Source organism: Anomaloglossus baeobatrachus, chromosome 1 (assembly GCF_048569485.1).
Source record: "Anomaloglossus baeobatrachus isolate aAnoBae1 chromosome 1, aAnoBae1.hap1, whole genome shotgun sequence".
Lineage (NCBI taxonomy): Eukaryota > Metazoa > Chordata > Amphibia > Anura > Aromobatidae > Anomaloglossus > Anomaloglossus baeobatrachus.
Genome location: NC_134353.1, coordinates 557,197,385 through 557,218,519, shown reverse-complemented (window position 1 = coordinate 557,218,519; position 21,135 = coordinate 557,197,385).

The following is a 21,135-nucleotide window of genomic DNA, read 5'->3' as shown; positions in this document are numbered from 1 at the left end:
CGGATCCCACAAGGTTCAAGCATCCTGTTATACAAAAGACTGAAAGAGAACCAGGAGGGGACCACCAGATGCTCCAATCCATGTGGACTCACAAACCAGAGAAAGGTGCAGGGAAAAGAAGCCACCAGGTTACCACACTGGCACTGGGACTAAGAAGACCAGTGGTGAGGACCAGCCTTCCTCGGGTTATCAGCCATAACAACGCTGTTAGTAAAGAAACCAGTTACACTGCAATCCCTTGTGTGGCCTACCTTCTTTCCGCGCCCAACAACATCATCTATTCCCCGGGGCCTGGCCCTACTTGCTCAACATCCAGGCTGCTACCCACACCAGCCTCAGTAGTGAGAACTGTGCAGCGGCGGCTCCACTTAGATAGCTACAACCCGGAAGTGATGCCACGACAAAAACTTTTATTAAATCTCCCTTGTAAATATTCCCCCTTTTAAAAGCGACCCCCAGGGTCACGGAACCGGGCAACGGCCACCCAGTGACATCTCCCAGCAATACACCTCCTGGGATCGAGTACCCCATTGCCCGAGACACTGGTTATTAAAAATGGGCAGGAGCCCAAATCATTTTTTTCATTACCTACTTACCATGGGAACCCCAACTGCGATGTCAGGTGGACTCAGTGATGTCCCATCTCTCACAGCTGTGGCTCAATCAGTGTGTCCTGAATGCTGCAGTGAACAATCAAGTTTTCTAAATTGACTGTACACTAAAGGCTACTTTACACACTGCGATATCGGTCCCGATATCGCTAGTGTGGGTAGCCGCCCCCATCTGTTGCGCGACACGGGCAAATCGCTGCCCGTGCCGCACAACATCGCCCAGACCAGTCACACATGCATACCTGTCCGGCGACGTCGCTGTGACGGGTGAACCGCCTTCTTTCTAAGGGGGCGGTCCGTTCGGCGTCACAGCGACGTCACTGAACCGCCGCCCAATAGCAGCGGAGGGGCGGAGCTGAGCGGGACGTAACATCCCGCCCACCTCCTTCCTTCCGCATAGCGGCCGGGAGGCAGGTAAGGGGAGCTTCCTCGTTCCTGCAGCGTCACACGCAGCGATGTGTGCTGCCGCAGGAACGAGGAACAACCTCGTTACTGCTGCAGTAACGAGATTTGAGAATGGACCCCCGTGTCGCCGATTAGCGATTTTGCACGTTTTTGCAACGATGCAAAATCGCTTATCGGTGTTACACGCAACGGCATCGCTAATGCGGCCGGATGTGCGTCACGAATTCCGTGACCCCAACGAGTTCGCATTAGCGATGTCGCAGCGTGTAAAGCCCGCTTAAGACCTCAGATGTAGCAATTTTTTCAATTATTTATTTATTTTTTACACTCCACTTCGGGGGACCGAGACAGCTAGTTGGACTACAATCACAAGCACTGTAACAGAGGGTGGGTGGGGGAAGGAAGACTGCAACCAATCACTGACACTATCACAGAGTGTGGGTGAGTGACAGGACTGCAACCAATCACAGACACTATTACAGAGGGTGGTTGGAAGGTGGAGTTCATATTCATAAGGATTAATGAGCTGACCAGGAAGCAGCCACAGGGAAACTCCGTAAGTATAATTCTCCTGCTTAAATGAAAACACGTCATTTTTTTTTTACTGCACCTCTCAATCACAGTAATGCCAGTAGCAAAGAAGCAGGAAAGATGGCACACATCATTGCTGGGATGTTTTATTAAATTGATAATTTGCCTTTTTTGCTTGTGTTCGATTCTAGCTCCCATTCCTCTGAATGTTTTATTCTTTTTGTTGGTTTTGGAGTGAGATAGTTTGTTATTAGATTAATTTTGGTGATGTTGACTGCTATTAAAGGAGGCACAGATGGAGTAAGATTTCCAGAATTATCTATAGTAACAATTAGGGATGATCGAATACCAAAATTTTTGACTTTGCGAATATTCGACGAATAAGTTGCCACTATTTGACTATTTGCGAATATTCGATACGCAATGTAAGTCTATGGGAAACCCGAATAATTTCACGTTGGACCTAACAGCGAGCTGCAGTGACTGATGAAAAGGCTGAAATGAATGGGAAAAGGCAGAAACAGTATGGGCACAGCCTGTAGAAGGTGCCTGACTGCATTTCTGGTGTCTTGGAATAAGGTGCTCACAGCAGCACGCGGCGTTTATGTACCGCCCCGGGTCTCGGCCGGTGGGTCACGTCGCTCTGAAGGGAGACTGGCGCTACGTGAGGGGGGGTTTCGGTGTGGAGGTTCACGGCCAGAGCTGTGGTTTTTGGGTTTAAGTTCGTGACGCCACCCATGGGTCGTGGTGAGTGTGGACACCACCGCTGCCGTTGACTAGGCTCCCGGGGACGGTGTTACGCAGCCAGGTGTTGACCCTTCCGTGGGTAGGGGGTTGATGGTCCCAAGGCCCGGTTGTTGGGGTTAGGATGTGGGGGTGCGGGCGTGTTGGCGTGATGCGGGGCAGTGCGCGGCCCAAGGGCACTGTTGTACTCACTATGACAGATACACCGGAGTCTCTAGTAAACCAAAAATATGGTGGTCGGTGCCCACAGCCGGCTGCATCTGGTCCCCCACCCAGTTTAGTGGTCCCTGCCTTTCTCCTGCACCTCGTTTGTGTATTTTGACTGCCTGCGCTTCAGCGACGGGAGTCCGCTCCCCGGCTGTGTGTGTGTTGGGAGAGCCCGTTTGCCCGCAGACGCTGGCCCGTGGGATCTCTCTGCCTGGGTGGTGGCTTTCTATCCCCCTCGTTGGGCTGTTGTCTTCTGTCGGGACTTGGGTGGGAAAGAACCTAAGGTCCAGACCCCAATCAGTGAATTTGACTCGGTCCAGTGGCTTCTGGGCCTCGTTCTGGGTCTAAGTACCCCTCCTGGTGATCTGGTTTCCAGTTGTTTCCCCGGTTCGGTACCGGTGGGCCACTACCCTGTCCCGGTCCCTTACGGTTCCACCAGCCGTCTTCCAGACTCCTGCAGATGACAACCACCGTCTGCCTCCTGGCCACAGGGTTTCCGGGCTATGACCCAGATCACCGACAGACGTTTTCTCCTTCTAACACCTCTCCTTTCACCTCCTAGACTACTCTCCTCTCCTCCCTAACTTCATCCTCTTGCTTTTCCCGCCTCAGGCTATCCGAACCCCTCGGTGGGCGTGGCAAATTAGCTGGCTCTGCCCCCGGGTGTGAACGTCAAAGCCTGAGAGAGGTGACTCAGGGTTTTTGGGTTGGCTGCTGTTATGTTTTTAGGGGACAGGAGTTTGTGCAAGGGCCTGTCTGTGACTACCTGGCTAGTCCACGGCGTCACATTTACATAGTCGCCAGAATAGCTCTCAAACCAAAGAAAAAGAGGGGAAATTGAAAAGAAACAGTTTGCAGTGCCTAATCACTTTAATAAAACGTAAAATCAAGCCCCGACCTAAAAAAAAACACTTTATCATATGTTCACACGTTTCGTTTATTACATTTTTCTCTTTTTTTCAATTAGAAAGGGCTCTAACTTATACATTATATTAGTGTCTGTCTTGCACCTCCTTTCTTGGGACATATTTGACAGTACTTTAAAAGATCAGCTACAATGTGCTCGTTGGGATGTTGGCTTTGCCCTCCTCCACCAACACCAACAGCTCCAGTGGCCCTCTAGTCCTGTAGAAAGGGCCACTGGCTGTCCTCAAATCTCAGACTTCGTAGGGTCCTCAGGTGAGCTCTGTAACATGCATTGGGGAGAGCTGGCACAAATCCTTAAAAAGCCCTCTCTTGACCCATCTTCTGTGTCTAGCTACCGCCCCATGTACCTTCTCCCCTATGCCTCAAAACTACTGAAACAGCATATCCATCTTGAACTGTCCTCTCCTCCCGCTCTCTCTTTAACCAGCTACAGTCTGGCTTCTGACCGCCTCACTCTACTGAAACTGCCCTAATTAAAGTCCCCAATGACCTACAAACTGCCAAAGCCAAGCGACACTACTCTGTCCTTCTCCTCCTTGACCTGCTTTCTGCCTTCAACAAAATTTGTCTTTGTAGCATGAGTCAAGGAAGGTACATAACCAGTATTTGTTGTCTGCCAAAATGTGGACTAGCCGACAGTCATTGGACTAGCCGACAGTCATGAGAAAGGCAGTATGAAATGAACTGTGACGTGATCTGTGACATGAACTGTGCCACACTCCGAACTGGAAACATTTGTGTGTCACTGCTAAGAATACTTTCTGTCTCCCTAAACCTCCTCTCCTCCTCAGTCTGTCTCTCCTCCTCCTGATCCTCCTCAGGCCATCCATGCTGGACAGCCTTGAAGCTTGGGTTGTCAATCCCTTGGTTACCAACTTCAAACCATTCCTGTTCTTCATCATCCTCCTCATCCTCATGATGGTGACCAAAGGTGGCCTGAGCCTGTTGGCCGAGGTTCTGCGGATTATTAACAAGCATTGTGAAGTCTGGATCCACAGACACCTCAGGTGCAATAACCCTTTGGTCAGTCAGACAACCCAGAGAGCGTTTCAATAAACAAATCAGTGGAATGGTAATGCTAATAAGAGCATCATCACTGCTCACAATGTTGGTACAGTAATCAAAATTCTCTAGGAGCTGACAGATGTATGCAATCCACACCCACTCTACAGTACTTATGGTTGGCAGCTGCGTCTGATGGGCATGTTCCAGCTGGCATTGGGATACTGCCCTCTGCTGCTCATAGATACTGGCCAACATATGATAGGTTGAATTCCATCTCGTAGTGAGTTCACATATTAGTCTGTGACGAGGCAAGTGTAAGCACTGCTGCAGCACTGCCAGGCAAACAAAAGAGGGAGATGACTAAGTAGGTCTAGTATTTCAGGGTATTTTTTTAGAAAGTGCTGAACAATTAAATTTACAACGTGGGCCATAAAAGGAACGTGTACAAGCTTACCAAGCTTTAAAGCTGCCACCAGATTACGACCATTATGACACACTATCATCCCTGGACGGAGGTCAAATGGGGCAAGCTACTCATCTGTATGCTCAGTTATTGCTTTCAAAAGCTCAGGTGCCATGTATGATTTGTCACCAATACAGATGAGCTTCAGTAGAGCGTGCTGTCCCTTAGCCGAGGCAGTGCTGCAGAGATCCCAGCTGGGGAATGATGTCGACGGTTGGACACCGGCAGATGTTGAGGAGGATGCACAGGAGCCAGATGAAGAGTAGGAGGAGGAGGGAGTTGTTGCTGTGTAGGAGGCAACTGAAACTCTGATTGAAGTGGGGCCCGCTATTCTGGGTGTGGGAATTATATGGGACTTTGCCGACTCAAACTTGGGATTAGCTACTCGACAAGTAACTGGAGGCATTTTCTGCTAGCCAACTCGTTACCTGTTCGCACTGTTCAGGGCGCAAGAGTGATTTCCCACGTGGAACAGAAAATTGGGATAGGAAGGCAGAGGTAGACAAAGCAGGAACCTTTTTCTTTGGCTTGGTCACACTACTTGGGCGACCACCACTGTCACTATCACCTCATCCTTGGCCCTTACCGCTTCTTTTTCCCATTTTTTGGGTTTGATTATGTAAAGGTAAACACTGCAACATGACCTTTGTACAGGCAGTGGAACAACACTGATGCCGGGTTGGTAAACTTGTGTTAATGGTTTCCCACAATAGCTTTTTCTGTAAGTCTAAAAAACGCAAGGAACCTTTATTGGACAAAGTACCACTTGGAGGAGTCGACAAAGATGTTGTGAATGTCTTTCAGCCCTAAAATAAAACAGGGTTTGACACCACTTTTATTTTAGTATTGGTTTTTTCCACTCAGACTGTGTTTTAGTAGCAGCAGGCCACTATCTAGGTTCTGTAAGATATGAATGAAACACCAGCATGCTAGGTAGGTGCTTTAACGGTATTTGGCTTCAGGCACAAGTAGAGCCACTGACACCAACTATTAATTAAAATTTTGCAACACTGTGTTTTAGTAGCAGCAGGCCACTATCTAGGTTCTGTACGATATGAAGCAAACACCAGGATGCTTGGTTGGTGCTATGACGGTATTTGGCTATAGAATTTTTTTTTTTAATTTTTTTAGGGTACTATGGCGTTTATGTACGCTATTAAGCCAACACAAGGACACAACTGTGCTGGTATGAATTGAGATGGTGGCTGACAGGCACAACACTACAACTGAATCCGTTGTTTTGGAAATTTTGGGACCTTTTTTAGGAATTTGCCATACCTATCCCTAGTTGAAGAGACACAAGGGATGTAGCCTTGCTGGGATTGTTGATTAATTAGTAGCAGATGTCAGGACAGCTTTAAATCTCTACCTGCCTCTAAAAAAGCTCTCGGTATATCAGACACTGCACTAACATACCATATGCAGCACTAATAAGAGGTTGTTTTTTTTTTTTAAAGATGGATCGCTCTCACCTAACTAAGCACTGCACTAACACTGGCCCTATAGCTGGGTCCGCATTCACTGTATTGCAGCCTGGCGACTTATGGACCTGCTAGCAGCTACTGACTACTGGCTTCAGCCCTTAGAAGGACTGTTTAGGAGTTTGCAGCACGAACGCTATCACTTACAAGGCACAGCACTGTCACTGGCCCTATAGCTGGGTCCGCATTCACAGATTTGCGGTCTGGCAATTTATGGAGCTGCTAGCAGCTACTGGACACTGTATTCAGCCCTTAGAAGGACTTTTTATTAGTTGGATCTACGAACGCCCTCCCGCACACAATACAGTCTATCTACACCGCCAGCTCCCCAATGACTGAGTGTTCACAAAATGGTCGCTGGCTTAGATGGTGGCTGACAGGCACTACACTACACCTGAGCCCGTTGTTTTGGAAATTTTGTGGCCTTTTTTAGGAATTTGCAATACCCATCCCTAGTAGAATGGACAGAAGGGATGTAGCAGTTCTGAGATTGTTGATTAATTAGTAGCAGATGTCAGGACAGCTTTAAATCTCTCTCTGCCTCTGCCTCTTTGTATATCAGACACTGCACTAACACTGCACTAACACTGCACTAACATACCATATGCAGCACTAATAAAAGGATTTTTTTTTTTTTTTTAAAGATGGATCGCTGTCACCTAACTAAGCACTGCACTAACACTAGCCCTATAGCTGGGTCCGCATTCACTGTTTTGCAGCCTGGCAATTTATGGAGCTGCTTGCAACTACTGACTACTGGCTTCAGCCCTTAGAAGGACTATTTAGGAGTTTGCAGCACGAACACGATCACTTACAAGGCACCCCCCTGCCCTCCACAAAAACGTGTTTTGGACACATGCGCCGACAGGGCTATTGACTATAATGGAGCAGACAGAGTCAGTGTGTGCTCTGTCTTGCATCATTTTCGGGCATATACGTTTTCTGCAGGCAGACACCCAGACGTAGTCTACTACGTCTGGGTGTCTGCCAGCAGAAAACGTATATGCCCGAAAATGATGCAAGATAGAGCCCACTCTGACTCTGTCTGCTCCATTATAGTCAATGGACCCATCGGAGCATGCATCCAAAACACGTTTTGAGAGGGGAAGGGGGGTTCGAACGGATGTCCCAATGGGATCAATGAACATAGGTGAAAATGTAAGGTGAAAGCTGCCTTAGAAATATTTTCAGCTGCCAGGTTGGCTAAATAAATTATTTTTTCATAAAGACAACAAAGCATACATGTTTGAATTATCGCATCCCATTTCTTCGTGAAGTTGAGATCCTGATGAAAGGGGGGGGTTGTGGTTCAGCCCCTAGGACAAAGTTTTTCATCATTATAAATTGATAGAAATTTTGTATCCAAGCATTTCTTTCTTAAGATATTTCTCTAGTTGATAGAAGGTAGTCCTTATATTTTCAGTGCCCTCCTCAGAAAAAGATACAGGTGGATCCATGTTGCAGGAAAAAAAATGGATCTACTGTTTGTAGTATAAGCCATTCCTTTGACGTCAATCTATGTTGGAAACACTCCCCGGTGCTGGAAAACGGTGGGAACCCAATACAGCTATGTCTTTTACCAGGGTTGGTGTCTAAAACTAGGGGGAGGTAGAGACTAGAACCCCAATGTGAATTCAGGATAAAAAACTGGAAACAGAGAGAAAGCGCAATCGCAATAGAGTCTTACCTTAAGAAGCAAGTAATAATAAAATAAGGCTCATCTTACAGGTGGTACGGTGGCTCAGTGGTTAGCACTGCAGTCTTGCAGCACTGGGGTCCAGAGTTTAAATCCCACCAAGGACAATATCTGCAATGAGTTTGTATCTTCTCCCCATATCTGTGTGGGTTTCCTCCCAAACTCCAAGCACATACAGATAGGGAATTAAGATTGTGAGCCCCAATGGGGACAGTGTTGCCAATGTATGTAAAGTGCTTTGGAATTAATAGTGCTATGTAAGTTAATAAATAATATTATTATTATCTTGTGAGCAGCCACAACCACTGTAGAAGCATGTAAATGGTTGCCACAGCCTCATAAGGCAGAAATCTGATTCCTGGAAAAGACACAATATTAATAAAAGGTTTTTACTTCATGGTCTGTTGAGAGATTGCACTTTAGTGCGCAGTAAAAGCTCCCTTATATGTATTACGCTTAGTGAATATATATCCCTCACAATACCTAAACGCATAGAAGTCTTTAATAGAAAATAAACTTTCTGGATATACAAGCTCAATACGCTGAAACCTCAGGGAGATAAGGAAATTGCAGATCTCTTTTATTGAAAGCAATCTGTATGGAAAGTAATTTTTATTATTTTAATTTTTTTATTAATAATTCGTGTTGGGCGGACCCAGACTGTAAGAGTCTACATCCGATCGGGTTCAGAAGTACCCGAGCGCTGCACCCCAACCTAGAGTTCTCAGGAAACACAGGGTAACGATCTGGGTCTAGCAACTTGGGTAACAAAAAAATAAAGGTAAAATAAAGAAAATAAGAATAAAGCAGGCGTTATACTAACCAGTATATCTTGTGTAGTTTACGTCAGAACTGGGTGTTTTGGGGGTTAATAAATTGGTGAAAGAGGGTTTTTTTTGTATTTATTTCAAATAAAGATTTTTTCAGTGTTTGTGTTCAATTCTTTTCACTTACAGATTAGTAATGAAGGGGTTCTCATAGACACCTCCCATTACTAATCTAGGGCTTAGTGCTGCTGTGAGATGCCATTAACCCCTTATTACCCTCATTGCCACTTCACCAGGGCAATTGTCCTGGGTAGCTGCAGGTTCCTATTTTTAGGCTGGGGGGCCCAACAAGCATAGGTCTCCACAGCTGGAGAATACCAGCTCCCAGCTGTCTGCTTTATCATGGCTGGGTATAAAAATTGGGAGGACCGCACGTCATATTTTAAAATGATTTATTTAAATAATTTTAAAAAAAGCTGCATGTGCTTCCTCCTATTTTGATACACAGCCAAGATAAGGCACATTGCTGGGGGCTGCAGCCTGTAGCCATATGCATTATCTGTGCTGGGTTTCATAATATAGGGAACCCTATGCCATTTTTTATTTTTTTTTATGTTTACGCCAATAGACCTGTAGACAGTGCCTCTGATTTGTTCAAATCAGGCACGCTTTCACACAGGCTGGGGGTAAGTCTGAGTGCAACTAATCACAAATGCCAGGACTGCAGTTTGGCGGTGAAGCAGTGCATATACATAAAGGCAAATTGACAGCCCCAGAAATAGAATTAGTGGCCCTGGAAGCAGTAGCAGCCACACAGGGGACTGGTAAGTATAGCACACCTACTCCAATCCCCCTATTCCTTCTACAACCATTTTTAAGCGTTGGATTCTGGTCTTCATAGACTTATATGAGGACTGGAGTCCAGTCACATATCCAAGCTCAATTCCAGACCAGAACCAAGGTTTTTTTTAAACCCTGTCAGACCGGTGGATCGAGGATATTTGCAAGTCCACTCATCATTATTAATAATTTATCCTGTTTTCTCCTTTAAATTGCATAGCCTTACATTTTAACATCTCTACAGTTTCATAATATATATATATATATATATATATATATATATATATATATATACAGTACAGACCAAACGTTTGGACACATCTTATCATTCAATGAGTTTTCTTTATTTTCATTACTCTGAATATTGTAGATTCACATTGAAGGCATCAAAACTATGAATTAAAACATGTGGAATGAAATACTTAAAAATGTGTCAAACAACTGAAAATATGTCTTATATTCTAGGTTCTTCAAAGTAGCCACCTTTTGCTTTGATTACTGCTTTGCACACTCTTGGCATTCTCTTGAAGAGCTTCAAGAGGTAGTCACCGGAAATGGTTTTCCAACAGTTTTGAAGGAGTTCCCAGAGATGCTTAGCTCTTGTTGGCCCTTTTGCCTATACTCTGCGGTCCAGCTCATCCCAAACCATCTCGACTGGGTTCAGGTCTGGTGACTGTGGAGACCAGGTCATCTGGCGCAGCACCCCATCACTCTCCTTCTTAGTCAAATAGCCCTTACACAGCCTGGAGGTGTGTTTGGGGTCGTTGTCCTGTTGAAAAATAAATGATGGTCCAACTAAACTCAAACCGGATGGAATAGCACGCCGCTGCAAGATGCTGTGGTATCCATGCTGGTTCAGTATGCCTTTAATTTTGAATAAATCCCCAATAGTGTCACCAGCAAAGCACCCCCACACCATCACACCTCCTCCTCCATGCTTCACGGTGGGAACCAGGCATGTAGAGTCCATCCGTTCACCTTTTCTGCGTCGCACAAAGACACGGTGCTTGGATCCAAAGATCTCAAATTTGGACTCATCAGACCAAAGCACAGATTTCCACTGGTCTAATGTCAATTCCTTGTGTTCTTTAGCCCAAACAAGTCTCTTCTGCTTGTTGCCTGTCCTTAGCAGTGGTTTCCTAGCAGCTATTTTACCATAATGGCCTGCTGCACAAAGTCTCCTCTTAACAGTTGTTCTAGAGATGAGAAGGTGTGTCCAAAGTTTTGGTCTGTAGTGTATATATACATATATATATATATATATATATATATATTTCTAGATATATTTATACATATTTTTATATATATATATATAATATTATATATGTTTTGTTTATGTACCGCCCCATGCTCGGCAGCCAAGCCGCTCGGATCCGGATCTTCAGTGGGTGGATCGAGGGTCTCCGGACCCAGGGATCTCACGGTCACTTCAACTAAAAGGGGGGTTGTGGTTTGGGGACCTAGATGTACGGCCGGAGCCGTGTTAAGTTTGTGACGCCACCCACGGGATGTGGTGAAGGTGGACACCACTGCTGCAGTTACGGGGCACCCGGGGGAGATGCTGTGCAGCAAGTTGTTAACCCCTCCATGGGCAAGGATGGTGGCCCCGGGACCCGTTGGGGGTGTTTGGCGGTGCAGGGAGATGGGCGACCGGAGAATGCTGATGTACTCACTATTAGGAAACACATGAGTCTCTGGTAAACCAAGGTGATGGTGGTCGATGCCCGCAGCCGGCTGCTGTCTGGTCCCCCATCTGGCTGGTGGTCTCTGTTTTTAAACTCCACCTGTGTTGGATGGTGGAGTGCTTGTGCTTCCAACTTCAGGAGTCCGCTCCCGGCTTGTTGTTGCCTAAGGAGCCCTTTACCCGCAGACGCTGGCCCGTGGGATCTCTGAGCCGTGGCGGTGGCCGTTTATCTCCCTCGTTGGGCTGTTGCCTTCAGTCGGGACTTTGGGTGGGAAAGGACCTCTAGTCCTGGCCACAATCAGTTAATTAGCTAGCCCCCAGTAGCTTCTGGACTTAGCTTCAGGGTCTGAGTACCCCCCTTTGTGCTCTGGTTTCCGAGTCGGTTCCCCGGGTCGGTACCGGCAGGCTACAACCCTGTCCTGGTCCACCTCGGTTCCACCGAGCCATCTTCCCGGCCCCTGCAGACAGAGACCGCCATCTGCCTCCTAGCCAAAGGTACCAGGGCTCCTACCCCGGCACCTTCTCAAGTTGATTTCTGTCCTCTGCTGGAGCTGCACACAGCTCCAGCCCACACACCTCTCCAACTTGACCTCTCAACCTCCTCTGCTTACGGTTTACTTTCCTGCCCCAGGCTATCTGAGACTCCTCGGTGGGCGTCTTCCAACCGCCTGGTTCTGCCCCCTGGTGTGTCCATCAAGCCCTGAGGGGGTTACTATGGTTTTAATGTTGGGCTGAATGTTACCTATGAGGGACAGGTGTAATGCGGGGCCCTATTTGTGACTACCTGGCCCGGCCAGGGCGCCACATTTATCCACTATTCACTTCCTCAGAAGCACTTCGTACATCAGGTTACCATAGTTTCCAGTCTACCTTATTTTTTAAAAATGTTTTGTATCCATATAAAATATTTTTTTTTCCTCTAAAATTAACAATTTTACTTACATTCAGAACTTTCTATGTTTTGCAATAGATTTAAGATTTAAGTTATATTTTAAAATGATTTTACTGCTATGAACCCGTTTGAATGTATCTGATGTGTACCCAGTCTGTTACCTACGTGCCCTTTCTTGAACTATACGGGCATTTGAGTATATTGACCCTTTATTCTTTTCCTTTGTATACAATGTGGTTTTCTGCTCTAATGAAAGAGAATGAATCTTTGAAATGCGTTGATTAATAAAATCCCTGTCCTAGATTATTGTTAACTGACATTTATTCTGGCAGCGCATCTTTAACCCCTTCTTTTCCAAAAATTAAATTTCAGCCTTGTTGGGCTGTAGCAGCTATATGCTTATACAGTGATTGTGATTGCTCAAACCCATATAGGATGAGCCTTATTTTATTATTACTTGCTTTTCACATTTTTGCAAAACCCTATTGCGCTTTCTGTCTATTCCCCTTTTTTCACCCTGTATTGACATGTTAGTTTTAGATTCTACCTCCCTCAACTTTTAAACATTGTCCCTGCTAAAAGACACCACTGCGCTGGGCTCCCACCATTTTCCAGCACAATGGAATGTTTCCAGCATAGATTGTCTTTAAGGAAATGGCTACAAACAGTAGGCAGAGTGGATTTTTTTTCCTGCAACATGGGATTCACTTGTATCTTTTGATGCATGTTTCCAGGATGAAGCATTTCTAATGCAAAACGCACATCGGGTGTGGCGGACTCTGCCTTTGCCATTACAATAAATATAGATACTTGCTCTTTGGATTTATACTGTTGACGTATATTTTGACACATTAGTGTCTCATTTTAAAATGCCTGTATGGATTATTAGGTGTGTACTTTGTGTATATATACACACACACACACTCACATACATACACACACATGCACACCTTTTCTAATAACATACTGATTTGGTGGCACTTTATTACTATTTTATTTCATTAATTTATTTCTTGTATGTATTAATTATACCTTTTTTATATGGGTTACACATTCTTAGCTCTTTACCATTTAATTAATTATTTATTTATTGATACTGTCAGCATACTTCAACAAGTCCTTTGCTTAAATATTGCTTGATATATTTTACCACTACTGAGCACTACCACCACTCCCTCTATGAGCAATGCATGTCAGGTGCCTCCTTGGTTAAACTATTATCCTTACTGCTTAGTTTCTTACTACTCTATGGTATAATTTTAATACAATGTAATATATTTTGTTTTATGGGCTTGAATTTTTTGTTGGTATTTTTTATTGCACTATTTGTGCATAATAGCCCCCCTATTTGGATTGAGGCATAAGTGTACGTGACATTTATTATGGTAGTGTGGCTTTAGCCCCATATTTTCATCTAATCTGATATTTGCCTTGCAGGGCTCCAGCAGCCATTTTCATGCTTCTACAGTGGTGCTCAGTATTCACAACCATACAAGGTGAATCTTATTTTATCATTATTTGCTTCTCATAGTTGGGTTAGAGCCTATAGTTCTCCATCTCTCTGTTGTTTTTCTCTTAGTCACAAAAGATATCTGCCCTTACCAAGGCCATATTTTGTAATAGTAAGTTTAACTCCCTCCCTGCTACATTCAAAGACCCTTTGAATCTCATCAATATTCTTTGCATGCCTTCTGTCTCCTTTAACTGAGCCCTCTGGAAGCCATGGTCAGCATGTAAATATTGTTCTACTTCCATGGCCTTTTCCTTTCAAATTCCCTTAATCACTAGTTTTACTGAGACCTAGATCAAGCAGTGGGACAACACCGCCACTGCTGCTTAATTGTATGGTGGCCTATAATTACACATACTGCTAGACTTGAGAATGAACCAGGTGTAGTTATTGATCTGCTGCTTTCAACAATGTGTGCATTTGGGAAATCCTTCCTGTACCACTACTTATTTTCCCTTTTTGTGAGGTCCACACATTTAGACTTTACAGGCCTTTCTCCATGTGAATAGCAGTTGTGTGTTGCCCTTCCCATCAGTTTCTTGATCCCTATGCCACTTGACTTCCACAGTTTAAAGCCTATGACACTCCCACTATAATCTTGGGGGACTTTAACATCCCTATTGATGATACCCTTTGACCGTCTGCCACTCATCTTTTATCTCTAATCTCTTCTCTTAGCCTTTCACATTTTACTAAAGCTGGGTTTACACACTGCAACATCGCAAAGGACATCGCTGTAACGTCACCGGTTTTGTGACGTAACAGCGACCTCCCTAAGTCTCTGCTAAGTCGCTGGTGAGCTGTCAAACAGGCAAACCTGGCCAACAACGCAACAGCGATCCGGACCTGCAGAGCGACCTAGCTGGTTGTTGGGGACGTTGATAAGCAGCCTTTTGAAAGGGAAGTTGCTAACAAAGTCGCTGCAAAGTCTTTCACACACTGAAACTTTCCAGCGATGCTTGCTGCACAGCGGGAAACAAAGGACCTAGGAATGGTCCTGAACGATTTGTAACGATTACAACTTCACAGCAGGGGCCGGGTCGCTGATAGGTTTCACACACTGCAACATCGCAAACAACATCGCTATTGCGTCACAAAACCGGTGACGTTACAGCGATGTCGTTTGAAATGTTGCAGTGTGTAAACCCAGCTTTACTCTCCTATGCATGAAAATGGGAATATATTGGGCTTGATCTTCTACAAGTCCTGCTCAGTGGATGATTTTACTAACATCCCTCTCTGACCAAAACTTTGTTTCATGCTCTGTCAAGATCTGTGAAAACACTCAGGATGCACCCACTTACCACACTAATAGGAATGTACATGCCATTACCATCCAGAAACTTGTGAAAATGTTGTAGTCATCATTGGCACCAATCTCCTCCCTGTCAAGTCCTGACTCTGCTGTGAAACATTATAATGAAAAACTGGAAAATGCCCTGGATGAAGCTTCACCTTCTACACACAGAGCAACTCTTCTGCACAGACAGGGGCAACCCTATCACACGCTACACATTTTCTCCAGTGGAAAACAAGGTGTTCTGAACATCTCTGTAGAAAATGCAATCTGGTTGAAGATTTTATCCAGTATAAATTTATGCTTAAAACATACAACTCTGCCCTTCACTTCTCCAAGAAGCTTACTTCAGCATCCTCACTATCCAAAAATCCTAAATGACTCTTTGAAATTTTTCATTCTCACCTCAGTATAAGAGTGCAGGCCCAAACCACAAATCTGAACGCGGCTGATCAGGCCAATTATTATTAGAAAAAATTGACCATATCCGACATAACACATTGGAGTAATCAGGCAGGTCACAAAACTGAGACCAATGCAGTGATAGAAGGTGAAGACGGCAGCTGGTAAGTGTAATACTAGGAGCAGGGAACTCACATTAAAAGCACCACTTCAGTGCTGTAATAGAAAAAAAATGCTGGAGTGCTTCTGAAGACAGGAAAGAAATTGTCGATTTAGTTTGCATCTACTGGTGATGACTTTGCTGCAGATAGTTTTCCCGACAAATCCCAATATGTGAAGATACCTTAATACAAATCCAACTGGCAGTTACATTTAGTTACATTTATTTAATATCACAACAAGTTAACTAATTTATAGAAATTAAAATTTAACTCGTAGTTCTCAAACAGTTTTTTAAACCACATGTATAAATAAGTTAGAAAAAAGGAGAAAGATATAAATATATTAATACATACAAATATGGAACAGTGAACTATACAAATCAATATGTGAAATTAAACCATGTTGGAAATAAATGATGATGAAAGCAAATAGCACACAAGTTATATCACCCCCCCTTCCTCTTGCAGCTGCCCAGCTGTCAAGTATGCAACATCATATGAGTGACATTACTGCTCTTCATCCTCTTCAAGCTGACCGTCTGTATGTGGTATCATGCAATTGACATCACATTCTTCCAGCCCCCAAGCATGCAGCTCTATGCAGCACCACATAATGCAGCATCACTCACTTCTCTCACAGGCCACAAGCACATAGCCAAACACAAGGAACATCACCCCCTTCTCCACACAGCCAGTGTAATGCAGCATCACTTTCTTCTCCATACATCCCATACAGAATGCAGCAGTACTGCATTCTCCACACAGCCCCAGCACATAGCAACACCCCCTTCCCCATACAGCCTTCTCAGCACACAGCAGCACCCCCGTCTAGACACAGCCCCCCAGCATGCATCAGTCAGTGCTCCACATGACCCCCAGAATGCAGCTGAACCCCTTCTAGAAACAGCCTCCCAAGCATGCAGCAGCATCCACTTCTCCGCACAGACCTCAAGCATTCATTACCCCCTTCTCCACATTGTCCCACAGTGTGTGTGCATCAACCCTTCAACACATAGCTTCTCACATGTAACAGCACCCCTTTCTTCACACAGTTCCCTCAGCATGCATCATTTCTTCTACAAACAGCCCCCAAAATGCATACAGTACTCATTTATCCACACAGCCCACCCAACATGCAACAGTATCCTCTTCTACACACAGCCAACACATCACACATCTTGCCCTTCTCAACACAGCTCCCTACTCAAGTAACATTAAACCTGTTCAGCCCCCTCCACCCCTCAGTAAGCAACTCTATACAGTAGCAATAGCCCCTTCCCTGTGCAACCCTTTAGCATGAGGGAACATCATCCATGTTTCTTTTTCCCCCAAAATAATATCCTCATATCACGCACACTTGGTCCTATATTTTTATAAAAAAAATCTTTCCCATCTCCACATACGTCATAGTGCAGCCCCTTAGTTCTCTATGGATCTGATCTCCATAGCCTCATCTCATCCCTTGAAGCCACAACAACACTCTGCTTCCTGATATCAGCTGCTTTTTTCTGCACTAAAAGAGGAGGCCCCATATCTCCTGTGACATGATCTGCCTCACAAGAGCAGCCCCACTCCTAGTGGACTTAAGCTACTGAGCTGTGACGTGTGGTGAATCAGGATGATGTGCTGAAGTCTGAGTGGGACTGGGTCACGTATTTGTGATGCAACATCAACTTCCAGAGCCCAGAAGTTGACATTACATCATAGGAAATGAGCAACGGCGGCAGCTGGTAGTCACTTCATCAGCTCTGTCTTAGGAAAGATAGCGCCCCTCAGTGGCAATTATGAAAAAAGCTATTTGAAGAAATACTCATTTGATTGATTTAATTTGATTTCCAGAATGTAGAATGTAGTCAATAACCTCTTTAAGTACAGACGCAGTCTAATCTCATATTTACGTCCACAGTTGCTCATAAGCTCTGATTTCCATAAGAACAATACTTAAAATTACATAAGGCATGGCTGTCCATGTGATGTGCAATTGTGCTAAGTCCACCAGTATCAGATAGATTGAATCAACATAAACTCTAAAGGGTGCTTTACACGCTACAATATATCTTATGATGTGTATGCGGGGTCACGTCATAAGTGACGCACATCCGGCATCGTAATTTACATTGTAGCATGTAACAGCTACGGTAAAACGTTCATCGCATGCACGTCTTTCAATTCCTAAAAATTGAACGTCAAGTTGTTTATCGTAGCCGGGGTTGCACACATCACAGTGTGTGACACCCCGGGAACGATGAACAGCAGCTTACCTGCGTCCCGCAGCTCCCACCGGCTATGCGGAAGGAAGGAGGTGGGTGGGATGTTTACGTCCCGCTCATCTCCGCCCCTCCGCTTCTATTGGCCGGTTGCCGCATGACGTCGATGTGACGCCAAACGTCCCTCCCACTACAGGATGTGGATGTTCGTCGCCCACATCAAGGTCATATGGATGGGTAAGTACGTGTGACGGGGGGTTACTCATTTGTGCGACATGTTCAACAAATTGAATGTGCCGCACATACGATGGGGGCGGGTACGATCGCATACGATATTGTATGCTGGATCGTATGGTGTAAAGCAGGCTTTAATATCACTAAGAAGCTTTCTGCAGGACGACCTTCAGGGTATGCTTTCCGATTTAAAGAGGCGCAGTACCTCTCTGCAGGAACAAACAGCGCACACTGAATATAAGATGGCAGAGAAAGCTATCTCACATAATGATTTAATAGACACCAATGTTGCCTTAGAAGATGAGATGTCTCATCTCAGAAATAAAATCTCTGAACTTGAAGACAGATCTTGGTGAAACAATGCACATGTTCAGTGTCCCAGAGGCTCCCTCAGATGCAGACATACCATCCTACTTCCACAATCATCTACAATTGATCCTTCTGGACTAGGACCTCCTTGACCTGCTAGTGGATAGGATTCATAGAGTAGACAAGCACAAAAGCATTAAAACTTTCTGACACCTTGACACCCTGGCAAGATTGTATTTTTTTAAGACCAAGGATGCCAGTCTACTATATCTACGATAGAAGCCTCATCTTCCTAATCCTTACCAAAACCTTTCTGTCTTTCCAGATCTTTCTGTTGCAACACTGGCTGAAAGAAGGAAGTTTTCAAATAAAGATGAATGAACCTGTTCAAAAAAGGTTTGCAAATCTCAAATTCACAACCAGCCTTGCCCGTTCAGGTTCAGTTTCGGATTCCCGTACACTTTTTTCAAAATCGGTGATATTTGACATTTGTTTGGCAACTGTTCATATTCTATGAGATGCGACAATTTCAGCACCCTACCTATTTCATCCTAATTGCTCTGGTATGGTGGAAATCAGGGTAATATGGATTAATAGGGGTTAATGACAGCTCTGACTTGTCACCTGTCATCAAATCCTAAATTAGTAATGGGGAAGGGTCTTTGAGACACTCCCCATTACTAATCCTGTAAGTCAAAATAAACGTACACAAAACACAGAGGAAAATCCTTTTTTAAAAAGAAAAACACAACTCTTTTAACCAATTTTTTTAACCCTAAAAACACTCCTGCATGTCTGATGTAATCCACACAAGGTCCAATGCTGATCCCGACTCTGCTATGTCTGAGGTCACAATGTGCGATCATATTAGGAAACATGACTGCTCATTGGGGCCATCAGGGAAACATTGACTGAGATGGTGCTCCGAGCGGTGATATCACTGAATTCATCTCATGTCACAGTTAAAGGTTCTCATGTTACACTAGCTGTGATCACAGGTGATCTGACCTCTGATGAACTCATTGAATTCAGTGACCTCACCTCAATTCCAGATTATTGGATGAGACAATGTGTGCACATTAAGTATTTGCATGCAGACAATGACGCACCGAATCTGCATCTCCTAGTAAAGAATGCATAAAAAATGCATCGCATTTTGATGCTTTTTTGCCAGAATATGCAGATTTGGTGCAGGAACTTGGTGGTACAAATTTCATCACCAAATCTGCATATCCTAGCAAAAAACGCAGTTTAAGTCTGCACCAGATTTTTGTATCAAATTTGCATCTCCTTGCAAAAAAATGCAACAGAACGGCGTCAAAACTGTGATTTTGTGAGATTTTCTGCCAGGAAGTGCTGATTTGGTGCTGGAATTTCTGCACCAAATTTCTGCACGAAATCTGCATCTCCTAGCAAAAAAACCTGCATTAATATTGCATCAAAACCACATTGCATTTAGATGCGGGGTTTTTTTGCTAGAAGATGCAGATTTGGGGCATGAATTTGGTTTATAAATTTTAGCAACAAATCTGGATCTATTGGCAAAAAAAGCACAGTTTTTTGCCAGGAGATGTAAGTCTTATTGAAGTCAATGAGTTCACTTTAGGTGAGGTCACTGAGTTTAATGAGTTCACCTGAGGGAACCTCCAGCTGTGACCTCAGGTAAACTCAAGGCTCACTGCTGATGCTCAGTCAGTGTCCGCCTGAAGCTGCAGTGGGCAGTCATGTTTTCTAATGTGTCCGTGTGGTGTGACTTTAGTGTGTAGCAGAGCCAAGATCGTCATGGGACGTCACGTGGATTATGTTGGAACTACAAGGGTGTTTTGGGGCTTAATAAAGGAGTGAAAGAAGGTGTGTATTTTATTTTTTTATGTTTGTGTTTTACTTATTAAAACTAAATTAAATAGATTCTCACAACTTGCCGTCGCTTGGATAGCAAGGTTTCACTTGCTCAAAATTATTTTCCTCCACAAAATATTATACCTTTTAAGATTTATCTCTTTAAGACGTCCAACCAATTTAATTTCCAAATTCCAAGCTTTAGCTGGGAAATTCATAAGGGTCAACAAAAAAAAATAAGTTTTGCACAAAAACATGTTCTACCCTAACAACCTGGGAGGCCTCGGTATGCCTTACATTCTAGCCTTGGTTCCTGCCTAAATGGTTCCTGCACTGAAGAACTTCATGTTGCATATTTTGGGTAATGTTTTTAAAGTTTTTTTTATAATTATAGCTTCCTACATTGAGGAAAGACTGTGGGATGGGACTGTGGATAGGTTCTGCCACAGCCATTCCGCCTTTATCATCTTTCTGATGTAAATTTTTCACTAGCGCCATTTTTCTGAAGACTGCCAGGACAACAATGTGCTCAAGTGCTGCCTATGGTTTGGACAACACCAGCCCAAAAGTTAAATCAGTAAGAAGCTAAAGACACCATAGGCAACGGAGGGTCCGTCACAGAGTTAAAAACCTTACCAACAGTCCCACTAGACAGTCACACTCTGATGTACAAGCTATAATTTTGAGAAAACTTGAAACACTCATTAAACAAAATCTACAAAACTGATTTCTTCATTGCAGGTAAAACTTTAATCAGTGTAACAAAGACAATATGGTCCGGTCTGTATTTTACTTGGCAAAATTCTGCTGATAGGTTCTCTTTAACATGCTAGAATCTGTTCCTTTATATTTGATTTTATGTTGGTGTTGTTTTTATTGGATGTTCTTACTATCTGTACTAGTGCAATTGTTCTCCTCTGCGA